We start from the raw sequence: 21,964 nt of genomic DNA on the forward strand, positions 1-21,964 counted from the left end.
GACAAGAATGAACAATATGGTACTCTCTATGCCTATGTTAACCGTTTTGTTACACACATGTACCAAATTTTGCATCCTTGCACCAGATTAGTTTTCAAATTTATTTACCAATATAGCCAAACACATATGACAAAAAGAGATAGCAAGTTAACATAGTAACTAGTTAGTGATGAGTAAACAAAACTTCCATAGATTGCGGTTGCTTAGATGAGTTAGTAAACGACGTAACATAATGTCAGAGATGAGTAAGTAAAACTAACACAAATCGTGACAACTGAGATGAGTTAGTAAAAGTGTTGAGATTTTGCGATACGCGTGTAACTTAACGTACTTAGTTTCCGAATTATTAAGGCAATAGCAATATTTTTGAAAAATCCCCACAAAAATCCCCAATTTTGTAAAAATTCCCCATCAAATCCCCAAATCCCCAACTCAAAATTTTCGTCCCCAATCATGAAAAAAAATCCCCAATTTGGGGAAAAATCCCCAATACTGGCAACACTGTAGGTAGCCATTGCAATTAGGGCTGCCAATAAAGTTTCAAGAAAAAATCACTTTAAAAGAAAAATCATCATAGTACGAAATGTAAATAATATTAAAATAGAACATATGTATTTTTTGTTTAAAAACAAACGTATTTATTAAATTAAAAAAGCAGAAGAATATATCAGAAAATAAATAAACCTTGATATGCATTTCAATAAAAGCATAAAAATTAACATTTTTATTAAAAAAATCAAAAAAAAAATCTATCAGATTTAGGTATAACACGCGAAAAAGACGCGTGTTTTCTAAAACGGGTAATAGTTATGTTTGTATCCGGAGTAAGTCATAGGTGAAAAGTTTGCGAACGCCAAAATTCCCTGTCAACAGAAGCATTTGAAAAGGTTAGAGAAAGTAATGCCAATGCATACTTTTTTGCATTTCCACACAAAAAATATTTTTTTGTCGTCAATTACGAAATTAATTACTCCAATTAATTTTGAATTGAAATGTCTTCAATGACAGAAATGATAGTATCAATTAAAAAAGTAATTGAAAGTCAATTACAGAAAAAAGAAAGTAAAAAAATTGATCCACACAGAAACAAAATTTCAAGAAAATTTTTCCAATTAAAATTTTAATTGAGTTTTGAAAAATATTCAATTAAAAATTTAATTGATTCAACAAATTTTTTTATTTGAAACAAAAATCATTCATAAAACTTAATAGTATCAATTAATTTTTTAATTGATACTATCATTTCTGTGATTGAAGACATTTCAATTAAAAAATTAATTGGTACAATTAATTTCATGATTGAATCGAAAACATTTTGTATGCAATTAAACAATTAATTGATATTATTAATTTTATATTTTTAAATTCATTTAAGACTTTAATTGGAAACATTTTCGTGCAATGTTTTTCTGTGTAGGAGCTTGGGTTGACTTCCCACATATTTTGTTTTACAAATTCATGCCAGAATAGTTCCGAATTTGGTTGAGGATATTTTCACTTTATACAATCAAAAGACAGTGAACCAACCAGGAAAGAAAATTTTGGTTAATTTATGACATTTTAGGTTAATTGAAGAAAATTTTAGCTATGCTGTATTACAGATGCAGATCATGCGGATTTCACAAAAATAAGTAAATATTTTTCGACAAATTCAAGAAAATTTATTAGACATAATTATTTTTTTCACTTGTTAAAGGAAATTAGCCCATTCACATTACAGTCGAAATCTGCTAAAAGTGTATTTGAAACCTCTGTTTTTATAAGTCAAATAAAAGTGGTAATAGTTTGAAGGAAGAAATTGGAGTTCAAAATTGCAAAAATGTCTTAGTAACGTATGAAGTTCAAGATGAGCGCATTATTGGTAAAATTTACAAATTTTAAATAATTCTGAACTATTTTGTAGGAGGCACGAATTTAGTAAATCTTTATTCTTCATTTCTATATAACTTTCCTCCTTTTTTTTAGCTTTTCTAACTAACGTACACAAAAAATTGTGAAAGTCAAGAATATGTTCTCAAAACATAATAATTCCATGAACTACAATAGAATTTGCTTTAGTGATAAGATATTTTTTTACTACGAAATATCGCCAAATGTTACCGCAAAAAATCATCCAAAATGTGAAAAACACATAAATTTGTGGGGAAAGTCCCCCAACCTGGCAACATTGCTAACAACTATCAAAAGCGTTGCCACCATGAATTTTTAATTTGGACCAAAATTTTTTCAGAATTGGACCAACATTTGAGCCAGCGAACCATTTTGCCAAATTAAATTAATATCATTCAAAAGTTAAAATGTTTCCAAAATTTTACTTCGATAGAAAATTTTGTCAAATTTTATTTCTACAGAAAATTTTATTTCTATATAAAATTTATATTTTTATTTCTGTAGAAAATTTTATCAAAATTTTATTTCTATAGACAATTTTGTCAAAATTGTATTTCTATAGAAAATTTTGTTAACATTTTATTTCTATAGAAAATTTTGCCAAAATGTTTTTTTATAGAAAATTTTGAAAAATTACCGATTTGTCGAAAATGGACCAAAATCAATCAAAATCCAATTGGTCCGACCATCGGACTTTGGTCCTATCGGACCAAAATGGCAACCCTGACTGTCAAATGTAGCTTCTCTCCGGCTCTCTGTTGCTTGCATTAGGTATGTTTGCGTACATTTCAGTAAAAATTTGCGAGAGTAAAAATGGATTGTACTCTCTTTGCTAAAATTACCAGATATGTACACGAGCGCCATCCAGTACCATGAACCAGTTTACAGCCTTTAAATCAATTAAAGTAATAAAAATATTCATATCTTTGATAAATATATTTCACGTATGATTTGTTATGATTAAAAAATAGCTGGTAATTATGTGCTGACCAGGGATGGAAAATACAATTTTTAAAAAAGTACAAAAAAGGTATTTTTTTGAGCGAAAAAGTACTTTTCACTACATTTCAACAAAAATTCCATTGGAATTTAAATTTTAAATATTTTTGTTAGTATTTTTGTGGTCTTACAAAGACTACCGTAGTATTGTAATCACTGTAGCCACAAATGCACTTCATGGTACCTCATAAGTTTTCTGTAGATAAATAAAAATGCATTTTTGGCAAAATTTTCTATAGAAATAAAATTTTGACAAAATTTTCTATAAAAATAAAATTTTAATAATATTTTGTAGAAATAAAATTTTGACAAAATTTTCTATAGAAATAAAATGTTGACAAATTTTTCTATAGAAATAAAATATTGACAAAAAATATGACAAAATCTGCCAAAAGAAAAAATTTTGACAAAATTTTCTGTAAAAATAAAATTTTGACAAAACTCTCTGAAGAAATAAATTTTTGCAAAATGATATTTTTTTGGTAAGATTTTCTCCAAACGTTGGTACATTATTTTTATCTCAAGTTTCGATCGTGACTGTATTGGTACGCATTATTGTAGTACGCGATCGATAACTTCTTATCTACAAAGAGTTCGTGTGCAAGCGTAATATAGAAACACATGATTTCTTCGACTAAAACAACATTCTTGAAATTCGAAAAAATCGTGTTTTTGACTATGTCTTTTACAAAATCGAGATTTTCTACCCGAATAAACTTGTCTGTTTTGGCAAATTTGTAAAAGACTATTAGCAAATAAGTTTGTTAAAGATTTTTTTAAAATATTAAAATATTTTGTCAAAACTATTGTACCCTGATATCGGTTTAAAAATATCTACACAAAAGGTATTAAATCATTCGTGGGGTACTACGGTACTGGCCAGGGTGAAAAAGTATTGAAAAAAGTACTAAGTACTGCATTTTCCATCCCTGGTGCTGACTCTTGCAAGTTTTTACTGGGGAGAAAATCTTCAGCAAAAACTTGCATATTCTCTATTTCTCAAAAGTCAAAATTGATCTCTCTCTTTACAACTTCCAATAAAAAATTGTGATAAATATCGAAAATATCGGGTTGTCAGAACAGTTTTAGTGTAAACAAACGACTTCCAGGCAAGGCTGCCAATAAAATTTCAAGAAAATTCGTCGCGTTTTCAAAAATAATCGTCATAATCGACAAAAACCCGGTCAGGTAAATCGGATAAAAAATACGGTTTCTAGAAAAGCAAGGAGTAACATCGGGAGATCCGTCTTATGGGGGCTATGCCAAAAACGTGGATGAGTACGTAAAACATCTAATTGTAGTTCTAAAATCTATACCCCAAATCGGAGGGCCGGTTTATAGGGGGGGCTATATCAAAAACTGTACCGATACAAAATATATACGGCATTTATAGTCCTAAGAAATATCTAGACTTCAAACTTCAGGCAAATTGGTAGATTTCGATGAAATTTTCAGACTTAAAGGGTGATACAGAAGATTATTTTGTGCTAAATTTGACGACGATCGGTTAGTAAAAAAAGTGCAACGTGACCCCATTTGTCGAAATCGGGCAATACATATATATGGGAGCTATATCTAAATTTGATCCGATTTCTTCCAAATTCAATAACGTTCGTCCTTGTGCCCAAAAAAACTCCCTGTACCAAATTTCATCAAAATCGGTTAATAATTGCGACCGAAATCCTGTGAACAACAAATACATGGACAGACGGACGGATGGACGGACGGACGCCAAGCGCTAGATCGACTCAGGAGGTGATTCTGAGTCGATCGGTATATATTTTATGGGGTGTAAAATCAATATTTCTTGTAGGCACATTTTTTGGCAGATCAAACTTGTTATACCCTAACCACTATGTGGTTTATAATGACTTTAAAACAATGTGTTGAAATATTTTATTAATTTTGAAGATTTTTTCAGAAATATTAAATCCATTTTGACTTCATTAAAGGAAGCATTCTAGGAAGCATATGTTAATTTTTCATTTTTTTAGATTTTTTTCGTCAGTTGTTATCAAAATCCTTTAAAAACGAGTTAACGAGTTATTTTTTTCCATATTAAGACTCGACTTCCAGTAGAAATTATGCTATGTTTAAAGTAAAAAGCGTCTTTAAAATAAAGTGTTGAAAAACATGTCTTATTTTTTAACTATTTTTTGCTTTGTAGGCAAGATGCAAAAAGGAAACAAATTTAAAGACAATTTTATTAATTTTAAAGAATTTTTCTTAATTATTAAAGTCACGTTGACCTTACCTCAAAAATTTTATCTTTCATGTTATGATACACATTTTAAGTAAAATCTCTTAATTATAAGGACATTACAACTTCATTCAAAAGTTTATTGCCTTTTGGACAAGAAAACAAGTATATACAGCACTAAATTCGGCCGGGCCGAACCTTAAATACCCTCCACCATGAACCAAATATTAGTGTTTCCTTTGAAATTTTAGGAGGGCTTGAGGACTTGAGGACACTTCCCGAAGATAAATTTAAAGATTTCACCTATGAGGACTATATCAGATTCTGGATTTATAAGAACCATTTTTGTTTGAGTTTTAGAGGAATCATTAACATCTCTTGTAAGTGTGCAAGAAAATTATAAAATAACGTCTTGATTTGAAATCTTAAATATGTAGAAGTAAAATCTGAAAATTTTACATTGAGTTTCAAGCAATTCAAGTGAAGTCGGTCTATATGGAGGCATTACCAAATGGACCGAGCCTAAAATACCAGAATATTTACAATTTCAGGCAAATCAGATAAAAATTACGGTTTCTAGAAACCCAAGGAGTTAAATCGGGAGATCGTTCTTATGGGGGCTATACTAAAACATGGACCGCTACTCACCGTTTTCGGCACACCTCTTTATGATCCGAAAATTCCTCTAGATTTCCAATTTCAGGCAAATAGGATAAAAACTTCGGATTCTAGAAGCCCAAGAAGTAAAATCGGGAAATCGGTCTATATGGGGGCTATACCAAAATATGGACCGATACTCACCATTTTCAGCACACCTCTTTATGGTCCAAAAATACCCCTAGATTTCCAATTTCAGACAAATTGGATAAAAATACGCTTTCTATAAGCCCAAGACCCAAAATCGGGAGGTCGTTTTATATGGGGACCATACCAAAACATGGACCGTTACTCACAATTTTTGGCACACGTATTTGTGGTCCTACAATACCTCTAGATTTCCAATTTCAGGTAAATTGAATAAAAACTGCGGTTTCTATAAGCCCAAGAAGTAAAATCGGGAGATCGGTCTATATGGGGCTATACCAAAATATGGACCGATACTTACAATTTTTGGCACACGTATTTGTGGTCCTACAATACCTCTAGATTTCCAATCTCAGGTAAATTGAATAAAAACTGCGGTTTCTATAAGCCCAAGAAGTAAAATCGGGAGATCGGTCTATATGGGGGCTATACCAAAACATGGACCGATACTCACCATTTTTGGCACACCTCTTTACGGTCATAAAATACCTCCAGATTTCAAATTTCAGGCAAATTGGATAAAAAATACGATTTCTATAAGCCCAAGACCCCAAATCGGGAGGTCGGTTTATATGGGGACTACATCAAAACCTGGACCGATATAACCCATCTTCGAACTTGACCTGCCTGCAGACAAAAGACGAGGTTGTGCAAAATTTCAGCACGATTGCTTCATTATTGAAGACTGTAGCGTGATTACAATAGACAGACAGACAGACGGACAGACGGACATCGTTATATCGTCTTAGAATTTCTCCCTAATCAAGAATATATATACTTTATATAGTCGGAAATCGATATTTCGATGTGTTACAAACGGAATGACAAACTTATTATACCCCCGTCACCATTCTATGGTGATGGGTATAAAAAACTTTATTTTAGAGAAATGCGTCTTCCATGTTAAGCAAAATTTGCATTCTTATTCTAAGGACATGGAATCTTTGACTTCACGACAATATTTTTTTCAGTGTAGAAAACTAAAAAATTAAATATAAATAAGATCGTTTAATTGCATTTATTTGACGTTCATTACAAACATCTTTGTAGTAATACGGGATGAAATTGATCAAAAGTACTGTTGTTACTTTTACAACACATACTAGATATATATTTTGACATTTGCCGTTTTTGAAAACAATTACTAAAAAACACGTTGTGTTTTCCCCAATGTACGTACGTACAAAAATACATATCGTACATTTTAAACGTTTACTCACACTACGCTAAGTACTAGCTAAATTTGAAATTACCTACACAGTGTAATTTCAAAGTTACACATTTCATTCATGTAATATTTTATTCGGAGCGGAGCGGTTTTTCATTTGGAAACCGCTCCGCTCCCGCTCCGCTCCGGATTTTAGAAATGTCGCTCCCGCTCCGCTCCCGCTCCGGCAAAAAAAGGGCTTGCTCCGCTCCGCTCCGCTCCGCTCCGAATCCCTGTCTAAAACATGGACCGATACTCACTATTTTCGGCGCACCTCTTTATGGTCATAAAATACCTCTAGATTTCCCATTTCAGGGAAATTGGATAAAATCTACGATTTCTACAATCCCAAGAAGTAAAATCGGGCGGTCGTTCTATATGGGGCGTATATCAAAACATGGATCGATACTCACCATTTTCGGCACACGTTTTTATGATCCTAAAATACCTCTAGATTTCCAATTTCAGGCTAATTTGATAAAAACTAAGATTTCATTAAACACATGGGCCCAAATCAGGAGGTCGGTTTATATGGGGACTATATCAAAACCTGGACTGATATAGCCCGTCTTCCAACTTGAACTGCCTGTAGACAAAAGACGAGTATATTCAAAATTTCAGCACGATTGCTTCATTATTGTAGACTGTCGAGTGATTACAACAGACAGACAGCCCAGATCAAGAATATAACATAGTATATAATTTATATAGTCGGAAATCCATATTTCGATGTGTTACAAAGGGAATGACAAACTTATTATACCCCCATCATCATTCTATGGTGGTGGTATAAAAAGCAAGGAAAATGTTCTTTTTGGATCCGGAAGTAGTGGAAAATAGGCTCAAAGCTATGAGTTTTACATGGGCTTGCCATAGTGTGGTTGTATTACAGTATTTCGAATTTCATTTGAGTCTAAAGAACAGGGCTAATAATTCGCATTTTCTATTTCTCGAGCACAAAATCGTCAAAATACCCATAGGGTTGGTTAGGTATAGTGCCGGCCTAATATTTCAGGCTCACTTAGGCTATTCAGTCCATTGAGATACCACAGTTGTGAACTGTCACTGGGTTCTGTCCGATACCATATTTAGCTCAATGACAAGGTGCCTACTTTTTGAGCCGAGTCCGAACCGCGTTCAACATTACGGCGAAACCACTTAGAAATATTTTGAAACACTCAGAAATGTCGCCAGCATTACTGAGAGGTGATAATCTACCGCTGTAAAACTTCTTGGTGTTCGGTCGAAACTGGGGTGGAACTCACGAACCTGTGTATGCAAGGCGAGCATGGTAACCATTGCGCCACGGTTTGCGCTTTTGGCACAATTTTGTTTATAGGTTACATTAGGTATAGTGGCAGTGCGTTATTTAAGGCTCCAATGCATAGATATTTCAACGTAAGTTCAAAATCCCTGACTCACTGTGCCGAATAAAAAATATAAAATTGGTATTTTTTCTCAGAATAAGTTTATTGGAAACGCTTACCAGTTTTCATTCCCTAAATTAACTTTGCATTCGCTAAATTATTGCTTTTATACTACCTGAGAATTCATCAGCAGATGTTTTCTCTTAATCCTGTCATTAACACACAACAAAATTCGTTGTTCCATGTACAAGGATAATAAATCACTTATATCTTCCTAGTTTACGTCGCTAATTTATTGGCTGTTCAAACGAATTGTGAATGTGTGAATTATATTGAAGCCTTTTTAGCTGATCATCAATTGCATTCATAATTCAAGTACCTGTAATGATTAACAGGGATGATGAATTTGTTACGCTTTATAAAGAACCATGGTACACTCACAAGCTATTTAGTACCTTTAGGTGAGTACTAAGTTTCGTTTTCAAGTTAAAAACAAGTAAGGAAAGTCTAAAGTCGGGCGGGGCCGACTATATTATACCCTGCACCACTTTGTAGATCTAAATTTTCGATACCATATCACATCCGTTAAATGTGTTGGGGGCTATATATAAAAGTTTGTCCCAAATACATACATTTAAATATCACTCGATCTGGACCGAATTTGGTAGACTTCTACAAAATCTATAGACTCAAAATTTAAGTCGGCTAATGCACTAGGGAGGAACACAATGTTAGTAAAAAATATGGGAAACGTTTAAATCTTAAGCAATTCTAAGGAAACTTCGAAAAAGATTATTTATGATTTATCGCTCGATATATATGTATTAGAAGTTTAGGAAAATTAGAGTCATTTTTACAACTTTTCGACTAAGCAGTGGCGATTTTACAAGGAAAATGTTGGTATTTTGACCATTTTTGTCGAAATCAGAAAAACATATATATGGGAGCTATATCTAAATCTGAACCGATTTCAACCAAATTTGGCACGCATAGCGACAATACTAATTCTACTCCCTGTGCAAAATTTCAACTAAATCGGAGTTAAAAATTGGCCTCTGTGGTCATATGAGTGTAAATCGGGCGAAAGCTATATATGGAAGCTATATCTAAATCTGAACCGATTTCAACCAAATTTGGCACGCATAGCTACAATACTAATTCTACTCCCTGTGCAAAATTTCAACTAAATCGGAGTTAAAAATTGGCCTCTGTGGTCATATGAGTGTAAATCGGGCGAAAGCTATATATGGGAGCTATATCTAAATGTGAACCGATTTCAATCAAATTTGGCACGCATAGATACAATGGTAATTCTACTCCCTGTGCAAAATTTCAACTAAATCGGAGCAAAAAATTGGCCTCTGTGGTCATATGAGTATAAATCGGGCGAAAGCTATATATGGGAGATATATCTAAATCTGAACCGATGTCAACCAAATTTGGCACGCATAGCTGCAATGCTAATTCTACTCTCTGTGCAAAATTTCAACCAAATTGAGGTAAAACTCTGGCTTCGGGGGCCATATAAGTCCATATCGGGCGAAATATATATATGGGAGCTATATCTAAATCTGAAACGATTTCTTCCAAAATCAATAGGGATCTATTCTGAGCCAAAACACATACTTGTGCCAAATTTGAAGTCGATTGGACTAAAACTGCGACCTAGACTTTGATTACAAAAATGTGTTCAGGGACAGACGGACATGGCTATATCGACTCAGGAGCCCACCCTGAGCATTTTTGCCAAAGACACCATGTGTCGATTGGACTAAAACTGCGACCTAGACTTTGATTACAAAAATGTGTTCACGGACAGACGGACATGGCTATATCGACTCAGGAGCCCACCCTGAGCATTTTTGCCAAAGACACCATGTGTCTATCTCCTCTCTTTCTGGGTGTTGCAAACATATGCACTAACTTATAATACCCTGTTCCACAGTGTGGAGCAGGGTATAATCACTTTATTGAAATAGTCAAATTTATAAATGAAAACAAACATATTCCTGTAAAGTGTTGCCGAAATCTAGAGGAACAAAAAACTGTGCATCAATTGAGTAAAGTTATCTGCTTTATATTGAACTACTTTAATATAGTAACTGTGAAAATTTCAACGCGAAAAGCGAATATAGTACTGACGTTTTTATAGAAACCAAAATTAAATAGCAAATATGTACTCTTAAGGAAAAATTGACTAATGTACTTTCGCTGTGACATGAACATCAAAAGTCGTTCTCTTGTATAAAATTAAAAATATTTATTTTATTTTTTAAAAACTACGTATATTAAATATTAAAGCATTAGCTACTAATGCCATCGGCTTAATAAAAGTTCGCTTTTTAATTTGAGAGCAGGGCTGCCAATAAAATGTGAAGAAAACTCCTTTCTTAAAAAAAAAAACGTCATAATCGGCATTTTAAAAATCGGTAATAACAGGTTGGCTGATAAGTCCTCGGTCTAATAAAGAAAAACACATTTTTTTGTCAAAATTCGTTTTTATTATTCAACATAGTTCCCTTCAAGAGCGATACAACGATTATAACGACCTTCCAATTTTTGGATACAATTTTGGTAGTACTCCTTCGGTTTTGCCTCAAAATAGGCCTAAGTTTCGGCGATCACCTCTTCATTGCTTTTGAGGTGTGCGAACAAAAAAAAGTCGCTGGGGGCCAGATCTGGAGAATACGATGGGTGGGGAAGCAATTCGAAGCCCAATTCATTAATTTTTGCTATCGTTCTCAATGACTTGTGGCACGGTGCGTTGTTTTGGTGGAGCAACACTTTTTTCTTCTTCCTATGGGGCCGTTTTGCCGCGATTTCGACCTTCGAACGGTCCAATAACGCCATATAATAGTCACTGTTGATGGTTTTTCCATTCTCAAGATAATCGATATAAATTATTCCATGCGCATCCCAAAAAACAGAGGTCATTACTTTGCAGCGGACTTTTGAGTCTTTCCACGCTTCGGAGACGGTTCACCGGTCGCTGTCCACTCACCGACTGTCGATTGGTCTCAGGAGTGTAGTGATAGAGCCATGTTTCATCCATTGTCACATATCGACGGAAAAACTCGGATGTTTAACGAGTTAACAGCAGCAAACACCGCTCAGAATCATCAACACGTTGTTATTTTTGGTCAAATGTGAGCTCGCGCGGCACCCATTTTGCACAGAGCTTCCGCATATCCAAATATTGATGAATGATATGACCAACACGTTCCTTTGATATCTTTAAGGCCTCTGCTATTTCGATCAACTTCATTTTACGGTCATTCAAAATCATTTTGTGGATTTTTTTGATGTTTTCGTCGGTAACCACCTTTTTCGGGCGTCCACCGCCCTCCGTGCTCATTTCACCACCCTTGAATTTTGCATACCAATCAATTATTGTTGATTTCCCTGGGGCAAAGTCCGGAAACTCATTATCAAGCCAAGTTTTTGCTTCCACAGTATTTTTTTCCTTCAGAAAACAGTATTTTATCAAAACACGAAATTCCTTTTTTCCATTTTTTTCACAATAACAAAAGTTGCTTCACAAAAGACGCTCTATCTCACAAACTAATTGACTTACAGACGTAAAGTTCAATTTTTACACGAAACATTTGAAGGTTGGTACTATATAGAAATAATATGCATTTAATACTAGCGACGCCATCTATGTGTCAGACCGGGGACTTATCTGCCAACCTGTTATAATAAAATTTCTATCCTAAGTGAATTCTTTATGATTTACGTATAGCGCTGAAGAAAAATACCAGTGTTTTCAAAAACGTTTTTATTTTTTGTAAAGTATTTTAATACAATTATAATTTGTACATGTTTGTATTACAGATTCTGAGTAAAACTTTGTCAATTTTGGTATTAAAACAACTTGAGATATTGAATTTTAGATAATCTTTTGATTAAGAATTCTTCTAATCTTTTGATTAAGAATGTTGCCAGGTCATTTGTGGACATTACCCCCCAAAAATTAGGAAAAACCCCTAAATCGTTCTAGAGTTTTTTTCAAAAACCCCCCAAAAATTTTAGGAATATAAATAGATAAAATGCCTTTCCAAATTTTGGGAAAAAACTCCTGTATTGATACAAGTACACACAATAACAGGTTGGCTGATAAGTCCCCGGTATAACAAAGAAAAACACATTTTTTTTGTCAAAATTCGTTTTTATTATTCAACATAGTTCCCTTCAAGAGCGATACAGCGATTATAACGACCTACCAATTTTTTGATGCCATTTTGGTAGTACTCCTTCGGTTTTGCCTCAAAAGAGGCCTCACTTTCGGCGATCACCTCTTCATTGCAGCAAAATTTTTTCCCTGCGAGCATCCTTTTGAGGTCTGAGAACAAGAAAAAGTCGCTGGGGGCCAGATCTGGAGAATACGGTGGGTGGGGAAGCAAGTCGAAGCCCAATTCATGAATTTTTGCCATCGTTCTCAATGACTTGTGGCACGGTGCGTTGTCTTGGTGGAGCAACACTCTTTTCTTCTTCCTATGGGGCCGTTTTGCCGCGATTTCGACTTTCAAACGCTCCAATAACGCCATATAATAGTGATGGTTTTCCCTTCTCAAGATAGTCGATAAAAATTATTCCATGCGCATCCCAAAAAACAGAGGCCATTACTTCGCCAGCGGACTTTTGAGTCTTTCCACGCTTCGGAGACGGTTCACCGGTCGCTATCCACTCATCCGACTGTCGATTGGACTCAGGAGTGTAGTGATGGAGCCATGTTTCATCCATTGCCACATATCGATGGAAAAACTCGGGTGCATTACGAGTTAGCAGCTGCAAACACCGCTCATTTTGTGGATTTTTTTGATGTTTTCGTCGGGAACCACCTCTTTCGGGCGTCCACTGCGTTCACCGCCCTCCGTTCGCATTTCACCACGCTTGAATTTGTATACCAATCAATTATTGTTGATTTCCCTGGGGCAGAGTCCGGAAACTCATTATCAAGCCAAATTTTTGCTTCCACCGTATTTTTTCCCTTCAGAAAACAGTATTTTATCAAAACACGAAATTTTTTTTTCCATTTTTTTCACAATGACAAAAGTTGCTTCACAAAAGACTCTCTATCTCACAAACTAATTGACCTACAGACGTTAAATTTTGACCGGGGACTTATCAGCCAACCTGTTATGTATATCAATGTATAAAGTTTTTAAATCGAATTAATTAAAAATATATAAGTGAAAATTCGTTTTATAATGGAGAAAAGTTGACGAAATAAAATTCAGTAAATATATGCATTATTCGCCAAAATTTCTAAATCTTCTGCATTGGCAGTGTCCAAATTGTTGAAAGTAAATAATTTATTTTTTTTTGGTTTAATTTTTTCTTCAAATTCATGACCAAATTGGTTGAAATTCGATTGATTATTGTTTTACTTTATAAAGTGTAAGATATTTTTCACCCCTAAAAAACCCTAAATAAATGTTACCTCCAAAAATCCCCCAAACGAGGAAAAACCCTAATTTTGGGGGAAACCCCCAACCTGGCAACACTATTTTCGGCCTTGACAGCGGCTACACATAATATACAGGTAACAACGTGAATTTTCGTGGAATTTTATACCATTGTATCAGGGATGCAAAATCAAAACTTTTAATTGTACTAAAGAAAACAAAAACAGCGACTACACATATACAGGTAAAAACGTGAAATTTCGTTGGATTTGATACCATTGTATCAGGGATGCCAAAAAAAAGAGAACAAAAAAGTGTACCTTTTGGTTTCAATTTGTACCAACTATACCATAAATTGAGATATCACGAAACACTCGTTTTAAGATCCAAAAATGATTAAATATCGCTTTTTAAACCTCTAGAATTTTAATAAAAGCTTATGTTCTTTGCATTAATCGAATAATTTTAGGATGCGCTAGTTATAAAATATTAAAGACAAATTTCTTTAAAATTACAAAATTTTCGGAAATTTGCGTTCCTTTCTTAATGCCGCATGTCTTTGAATGAAGTCAAATTTTCCTTAAAATAAAGATACTCATTTTTGATTTAAAGAAGGGAGTTACCGTGGTGCAATGGTTAGCATGCCCGCCTTGCATACACAAGGTCGTGGGTTCGATTCCTGCTTCGACCGAACATCAAAACGTTTTCAGCGGTTTATCCCACCTCAGTAATGCTGGTGACATTTCTGAGGGTTTCAAAGCTTCTCTAAGTGGTTTCAATGCAATGTGGAACGCCGTTCGGACTCGGCTATAAAAAGGAGTTCCCTTGTCATTGAGCTTAACATGGAATCGGACAGCACTCAGAGATAAGAGAGAAGTTAACCAATGTGGTACCACAATGGACTGAATAGCCTAAGTGAGCCTGATACATCGGGCTGCCACTATACCTAACCTAACCTTTGATTTAAAGAAATTGCCCTTTAAGATAAAAACGCTTCGAATATAGGCTTAGACTTATTATAAGGATTTGGTTAGGTACTTCGAAGTAACGTTATAATTTGTATTTTTAAACTGAAATTTGTACGTGAATAGTTTTATTAATAAACGGCAAAAAGAGAATGAACAATTCGTTAAATGAGATAGGTATCCTAATTTTATTGAAATTTTAAAGAAAATATTTTTATTTTAAAGAAGTCGCATCTTTGACTCGGAATTAATACCAATATCCTTAAGGGAAGGTCAAAATCTTTGGATCGAATTATACTTTTTTTGAGTGTACATTGGTTAGTATTTTCTGCCGCTATGAGTTCTTAAACATTGAATATTTCAATTTGTACCAAATATATCGTTGTAGTACCATTGTACTTCTTGCATGTGGAATGTACTGAATTTAGTACAATTGTAACAACTTTTGCATCTCTGTGTTGCATGTTGGTTGTGTATTTAATAGGTCGGTTTTTGGTAGAGCACATCAGTTATGTAGAAGTTGTTCGTATGTAATGTCGTATAATTGGGCTGAGGCGCTTTTGCAAACCATGCAAGCATGTTTGAGAATAATAAAAGAAAAATCAAATACCGAAACATGGGTAATTTAACAAATTAAAGTTTATTGTGTTAATATAATTGTATTGAAAAGATAAACTGCCCTATATTTTATGTTACTAAAATTTACTTTATTTTAAAAATCAAAAAAATATATAAAACCTTTTGTGACTAATTTTTTTGAATATTTTATTTTTATCAAGATATAGTTTTTTGATTGTGATAAATGTATTATTTAATTTTTTCCCACCTTTCACGTTTCAGAAAAGAGAAGAAAAGTGTTCTTCAAATGGATGAATAATTGGCCGGAAATCAAATAGCATTCCTGCTGTTTTTAATAGTGGAATTCGGACTTTTAACGGAAAATCACAACAAAATCCTCAGAAGCATGTATAATAAAAATTTGAAAAAAAAACTCAGATGATTGGTCTCTAAGAAAGGAAATAATACAATAGCAATATGTAACAATAATCAATTATGTGAATTTCTAATTTCATTTATTCATAATTTTAATTTACTAAGCCTTTGTATTATGCATTCTCTTTATAAGTTTTCGAAATAAAGATGTCCGTGCCAATATAAAATGATTCATTGTGGAAATATATTCAATAGTTTTAGATGACGAGTGGTGTTAACTGTCGAGATTTTTACATTGCTATAGGAAATCAGAACACTACCATGCGACATTAAGTCCGGTACATTTTCTCATTTTGGCGGCGTAATTTAAAATTAGACAAAGACCTCTTTCTGTTAAATTGGATCTAAAAACTTTGTGGAAAAGTTTCATTTATTGAGCAAAGATGACACGCAAAAGCGTAAAGGGTTTAACATCCCAGCAAACAAGTGTCGCCAAGAAAGTAGTGAAAATGTTCTTTTTGAATCCGGAAGTGGTGCGAAATTGGTGCAGAAGCGATGAATTTAACATGTGCTTGTAATAGGACGGATGTCCATCATTTTAAAATCTGAATTTGTATCCCTTCTTAAGGTGTGATCCACAGTCAGTGTTTTGGGTGTTAAATTCATCGCAGAAGCGATGAATGTAACATGTGCTTGTAATAGGACGGTTGTCCATCATTTTAAAAGCTGAATTTGTATCCCTTCTAAAGGTGTGATCCACAGTCAGTATTTTGGGTGTGAATTAAAAAATTTTGTGATATTTTGCCGAATAAATAATTTTTACATTTGTTTTATGATTTTTTATGCATCCTAACGCTTGTTTGAAGGGTTTGACCTTAAATATTTGCAAAACTTCGCAATTTTACTAGAATGGATTTAGCAATTTAGCAACAGAATTTTAATAATTTATACAATTTTATTAATTCTTACTCCGATTTTACCCTATTTGAAACAAAAAAATTTAAAATTATCCATTAACAAGTATATACGGCCGTAAGTTCGGCCAGGCCGAATCTTATGCACTCTCCACCATGTATTGCGTAGAAACTTCTACGAAAGACTGTCATCCAAATCGAATTACTTGGGTTGTGGTATATTAAAACTTCTTAACATCGTTTTCTAAATTGTGAGTTAGTCCATACGTAGTAGACAGCCAGAATTGAAATATGGGGGTCGCTTATATGGGGGCTATATACAATTATGAACTTGATATGGACCAATATTTGTGTGATTGGGGATCGATTTATCTGAGGGCTATATATAACTATAGACCCATATGGACCTAGTTAGGCATGGTTGTTAACGGCCATATACTAGCACAATGTACCAAATTTCAAGTGACTCGGATGAAATTTGCTTCTCCAAAAGGCTCCGGAGGTCAAATCTGGGGATCGGTTTATATGGGGGCTTTATATGATTATGGACTGATATGGATCACTTTTGGCATGACTGTTAAATTTTATATACTACCACCACGTACCAAATTTCAACCAGATCGGATGAATTTTGCTTCTCCAAAAGGCTCCGGAGGTCAAATCTGGGGATCGGTTTATATGGGGGCTATATATAATTATGGACTGATATGAACCAATTCCTTCATGGTTGTTGGATACCATATACTAACATCACGTACCAAATTTCACCCGAATCGGACGAATTTTGCTCTTCCAAAGGGCTCCGGAGTCAAATCTGGGGATCGGTTTATATGGGGGCTATATATAATTATGGACCGATTTCGACCAATTTTTGCATGGGTGTTTCAGGCCATATATTAACACCACGTACCAAATTTCAACTGAATCAGATGAATTTTGGTCTTCCAAGAGGTTCCGGAGGTCAAATCTGGTGACCGGTTTATATGGGGGCTATATATGATTATGGTCTGATATGGATCACTTTTGGCATGACTGTTAAATTTTATATACTACCACCACGTACCAAATTTCAACCAGATCGGATGAATTTTGCTTCTCCAAAAGGCTCCGGAGGTCAAATCTGGGGATCGTTTAATATGGGGGCTATATATAATTATCGACCGATTTCGACCAATTTTTGCATGGGTGTTTGAGGCCATATATTAACACCATGTACCAAATTTCAGCCGGATCGGATGAAATTTGCTTCTCTTAGAGGTTCCGCAAGCCAAATCGGTGGATCGGTTTATATGGGGCTATATATAATTATGGACCGATGTGAACCAATTTTTGCATGGTTGTTAGAGATCATATGCTGACACCATGTACCAAATTTCAGTTGGATCTGATGAAATTTGCTTCTGTTAGAGTCTTCGCAAGCCAATTTTGGGGGTCCGTTTATATGGGTGCTATACGTAAAAGTATACCGATATGGCCCATTTGCAATACCATCCGACCTACATCAATAACAACTACTTGTGATAAGCTTCAAGTCGATAGCTTATTTCGTTCGGAAGTTAGCGTGATTTCAACAGACGGACGGACGGACGTGCTCAGATCGACTCAGAATTTCACCACGACCCGGAATATATATACTTTATGGGGTCTTAGAGCAATATTTCGATGTTTTACAAACGGAATGACAAAGTTAATATACCCCCATCCTATGGTGGAGGGTATAAAATATGAAAAATCGAGTTATAAAAAATTTAATTAAAAAAAACTTCCTGTGTAGTTAAAATAAAGAACACCGTTGGGAGGAAAATTTTGCTTTTTTAAAGTCGTGCCTTTAGAAGAACTTCAAAATTTTTTGCTGGGATTTTTATCGAGAACTACCTTGGGAGAATGGTTTTGTTGCTGTAGAAAGTAGTGTTTCCAGTATTTTTCTGGCCCTTGCCCCTAAAATGGCATGCTTTCGTCCCTTAAAATCACCAATATAAATGTAATTCCTTAAAAAAATCCCCAATTTCAAAAAAAAAGAAACAAGTATATACGGCCGTAAGTTCGGCCAGGCCGAAGCTTATGTACCCTCCACCATGGATTGCGTAGAAACTTCTTCTAAACACTGCCATCCACAATCGAATTACTTAAGCTGCGGTAACGCTTGCCGATGGCAAGGTATCTTAAAACCTCCTAACACCGTCTTCTAAATTGTATGTAAGTCCATACATGGTATATATTAAATCAAAAAAGATCGATTAAATACATATATAATTTATATAATTCAGTTTGACAAAATTTCTATAGAAATAAAATTTTGACAAAATTTTCTATAGAAATAAAATTTTAACAAAATTTTCTATAGAAATGAAATTTTAACAAAATTTTCTATAGAAATAAAATTTTAACAAAATTTTCTATAGAAATAAAATTTTAACAAAATTTTCTATAGAAATAAAATTTTGACAAAATTTTCTATAGAAATAAAATTTTGGTAGATTATTTTTGGTTCGAGTGGCAACCATGATTATGAACCGATATGGACCAATTTTTGTATGATTGGATATATAACTATAGACCGATATGGACCAATTTTGGTAAGGTTGTTAGCGGCAATATACTAACTCCATGTTCCAAATTTGAGCCGGATCGGATGAATTTTGATCCTCCAAGAGGCTCCGGAGGTCAAATCTGGATAATGGTTTATGTAGGGGCTATATATAATTATGGACCGATATGGACCAATTCAGGCACGGTTGGTAGAGACAACACCATGTTCCAAATTTCAACCGGATCGGATGAAATATGCTTCTCTTGTCTTTTCGTCGTATTTTGTTGAAAGTCGATTTTTGCTACCAATTATTCAAATTCGATTAGTCGATTTGACTTAATTTTGTTTTTGCTGCGACGACAAATACAATAAGCTTGTCGGCGAACACTTCCTTTTTGCATGTTTCCTAGCGTTTTTGTTGTCAATACAACATGCTTTTTTCAATATTAAACATTGAAGTTGAATAAAAACATGCAATGGCTTGTTGTTTGTTGAGTTATTAAAAGAAAAAATAATCTCCACGTGACCAGACAACAACAATACCTAGTGGTGAGTTAAAAAAACGATGGCAACACTATTACATTTTCCGCCAAGGAATTAGAATAGATTTTAATTTGGCGACACGCCGCTAGCCGTCACGGTAGTTCGTCGCGGATTTTGGGCTTCCCATAAGAAATACACGTAAATAAGTGTTCGCCTACCGGCTATCGCTATGGTTATATTTCCATACTTAATTGGATATCGCCAATACTGTAAGGTAGTGTTCAGAGATTCTTGGAAGAGCTTATGGTATTTCATAACATCCCGTTGATAATGGGTATGTGATGTTAGTATGTTATATGCCATCTAACATCCATGAAAAAATTGGTCCATATCGGTCCATAATTATTTATAGTCCCCATATAAACCAATACAAAGATATAACTTTCGGAAATTCTTGGAGGAGCAAATTTATTTTACCAGGAAAAGGAGAATGGATGGATACAAAGATCCGGAATTTCAGGGTACAAAATCCACACTTTCGAAATCAGCACGTTACCTGGGGATTGTCCTAGACTCTAAATTGAATTGACGCGAGAATATAGCGGATCGTATGAAGAAGACCTATGCGGCATTATACGCGTGTCAGAAGCTTGTTGGAGAACTTTGGGGAATGAAACCGTCCCTTTTCAACTGGCTTTATACAGCTGTGATAAAACCATTAGCTGTGTATGGATGTCACGTCTGGGAGTCCATCACAAACCACCACAATCATGTACTGAGATTGGGCAGAGTAAATAGAACGGGACTCATCTACATGGCCGAGGCGATGAGGACAACGGCCACCGCCGCACTGGAGGTATATGGGGATATGTCCCCTGGACCTGCATATTAGAAGTATCGTGGAGGTCATACTGATCAGACTGAGGGGCCTGGACTCATTGGAGAACACGGGCTGCAGGCACACTGAACTGATAGTCTATGCCGAAGTCTATGGTGGCCCATCAACAATCATATACTGAGATTGAGCAGAGTAAATAGAATGACCCTTATCTACATTAGAGGTGTGCACGTGAGTAATATTTTGCTCACGCTCACGCACACTCACGACGGAGAAATCTTATTCACGCACGATATTTTTTGGTAGGACTCACGCTCACGCACGCTCACGAAAAAAAAATTGACTCACGAAAAATATGGTGACATGAGTATGATTAAAATCGAGAGCGTTATAAAACTCTTTACACTTAGGGTGTCACTAAAATTATAAATGAATTCAACTCGTAAGCATTTTATGTTCGTATGCGGAATTATTTTCGTGAGTGTGTTTTTCCGAAATTCGTTACTCACGCACACTCACGAAGATATTATTTTCGTGACTCACGCTCACGCACACTCACACCGTTGCCGTCAGCGTGAATCACGACTCACGAGTGAGTCACGACAATTTTCGTGAGTCACGACAATTTCGTGTCACGTGCACACCTCTAATCTACATGACCGAAGCGATGAGGATAACGGTCACCGCCGCACTGGAGGTATTGATGGGGATATGTCCCCTGGAGCTGCATATTAGGAGGACCGCGGAGGTCATACTGATTAGACTGGGGGCCAGGACTCATTGGAAAACACGCACACTGAACTGATAGTCTATGCCGAAGTCTATGGTGGCCCATCACAAACCACCACAATCATATACTGAGAATGGGCAGAGTAAATAGAACGGCCCTTATCTACATTAGAGGTGTGCACATGAGTAATATTTTGCTCACGCACACTCACGACGGAGAAATCTTATTCACGCACACTCACGCACGATATTTTTTGGTAGGACTCACGCTCACGCACGCTCACGAAAAAAAATTTGACTCACGAAAAACCTCGTGACTCACGAATAATTTTATAGTAATTTACCTATAGAACCTGATTGAAAACATGAGTATGACTAAAATCGAGAGCGTTATAAAACTCTTTACACCTAGGGTGTCACTAAAATTATAAATGAATTCAACTCGTAAGCATTTTATGTTCGTACGCGAAATTATTTTCGTGAGTGTGTTTTTCCGAAATTCGTTACTCACGCACACTCACGAAGATATTATTTTCGTGACTCACGCTCACGCACACTCACACCGTTGCCGTCAGCGTGAATCACGACTCACGAGTGAGTCACGACAATTTCGTGTCACGTGCACACCTCTAATCTACATGACCGAAGCGATGAGGACAACGGTCACCGCCGCACTGGAGGTATTGATGGGGATATG

At 35.1% G+C, this 21,964-nt stretch overlaps 1 long non-coding RNA gene across 1 annotated transcript; it reads left to right on the plus strand.

Annotated features, from left to right (window-relative positions):
• The first annotated feature begins 3,830 nt into the window (after window positions 1–3,830).
• LOC142227532 (uncharacterized) lies at window positions 3,831–16,000 on the plus strand. Its single transcript, XR_012719884.1, has 2 exons — window positions 3,831–4,167; window positions 15,681–16,000. It is a non-coding gene; the product is annotated as an uncharacterized LOC142227532 (long non-coding RNA).
• The last annotated feature ends 5,964 nt before the right edge of the window (window positions 16,001–21,964 follow it).

Source organism: Haematobia irritans, chromosome 2 (assembly GCF_050003625.1).
Source record: "Haematobia irritans isolate KBUSLIRL chromosome 2, ASM5000362v1, whole genome shotgun sequence".
Lineage (NCBI taxonomy): Eukaryota > Metazoa > Arthropoda > Insecta > Diptera > Muscidae > Haematobia > Haematobia irritans.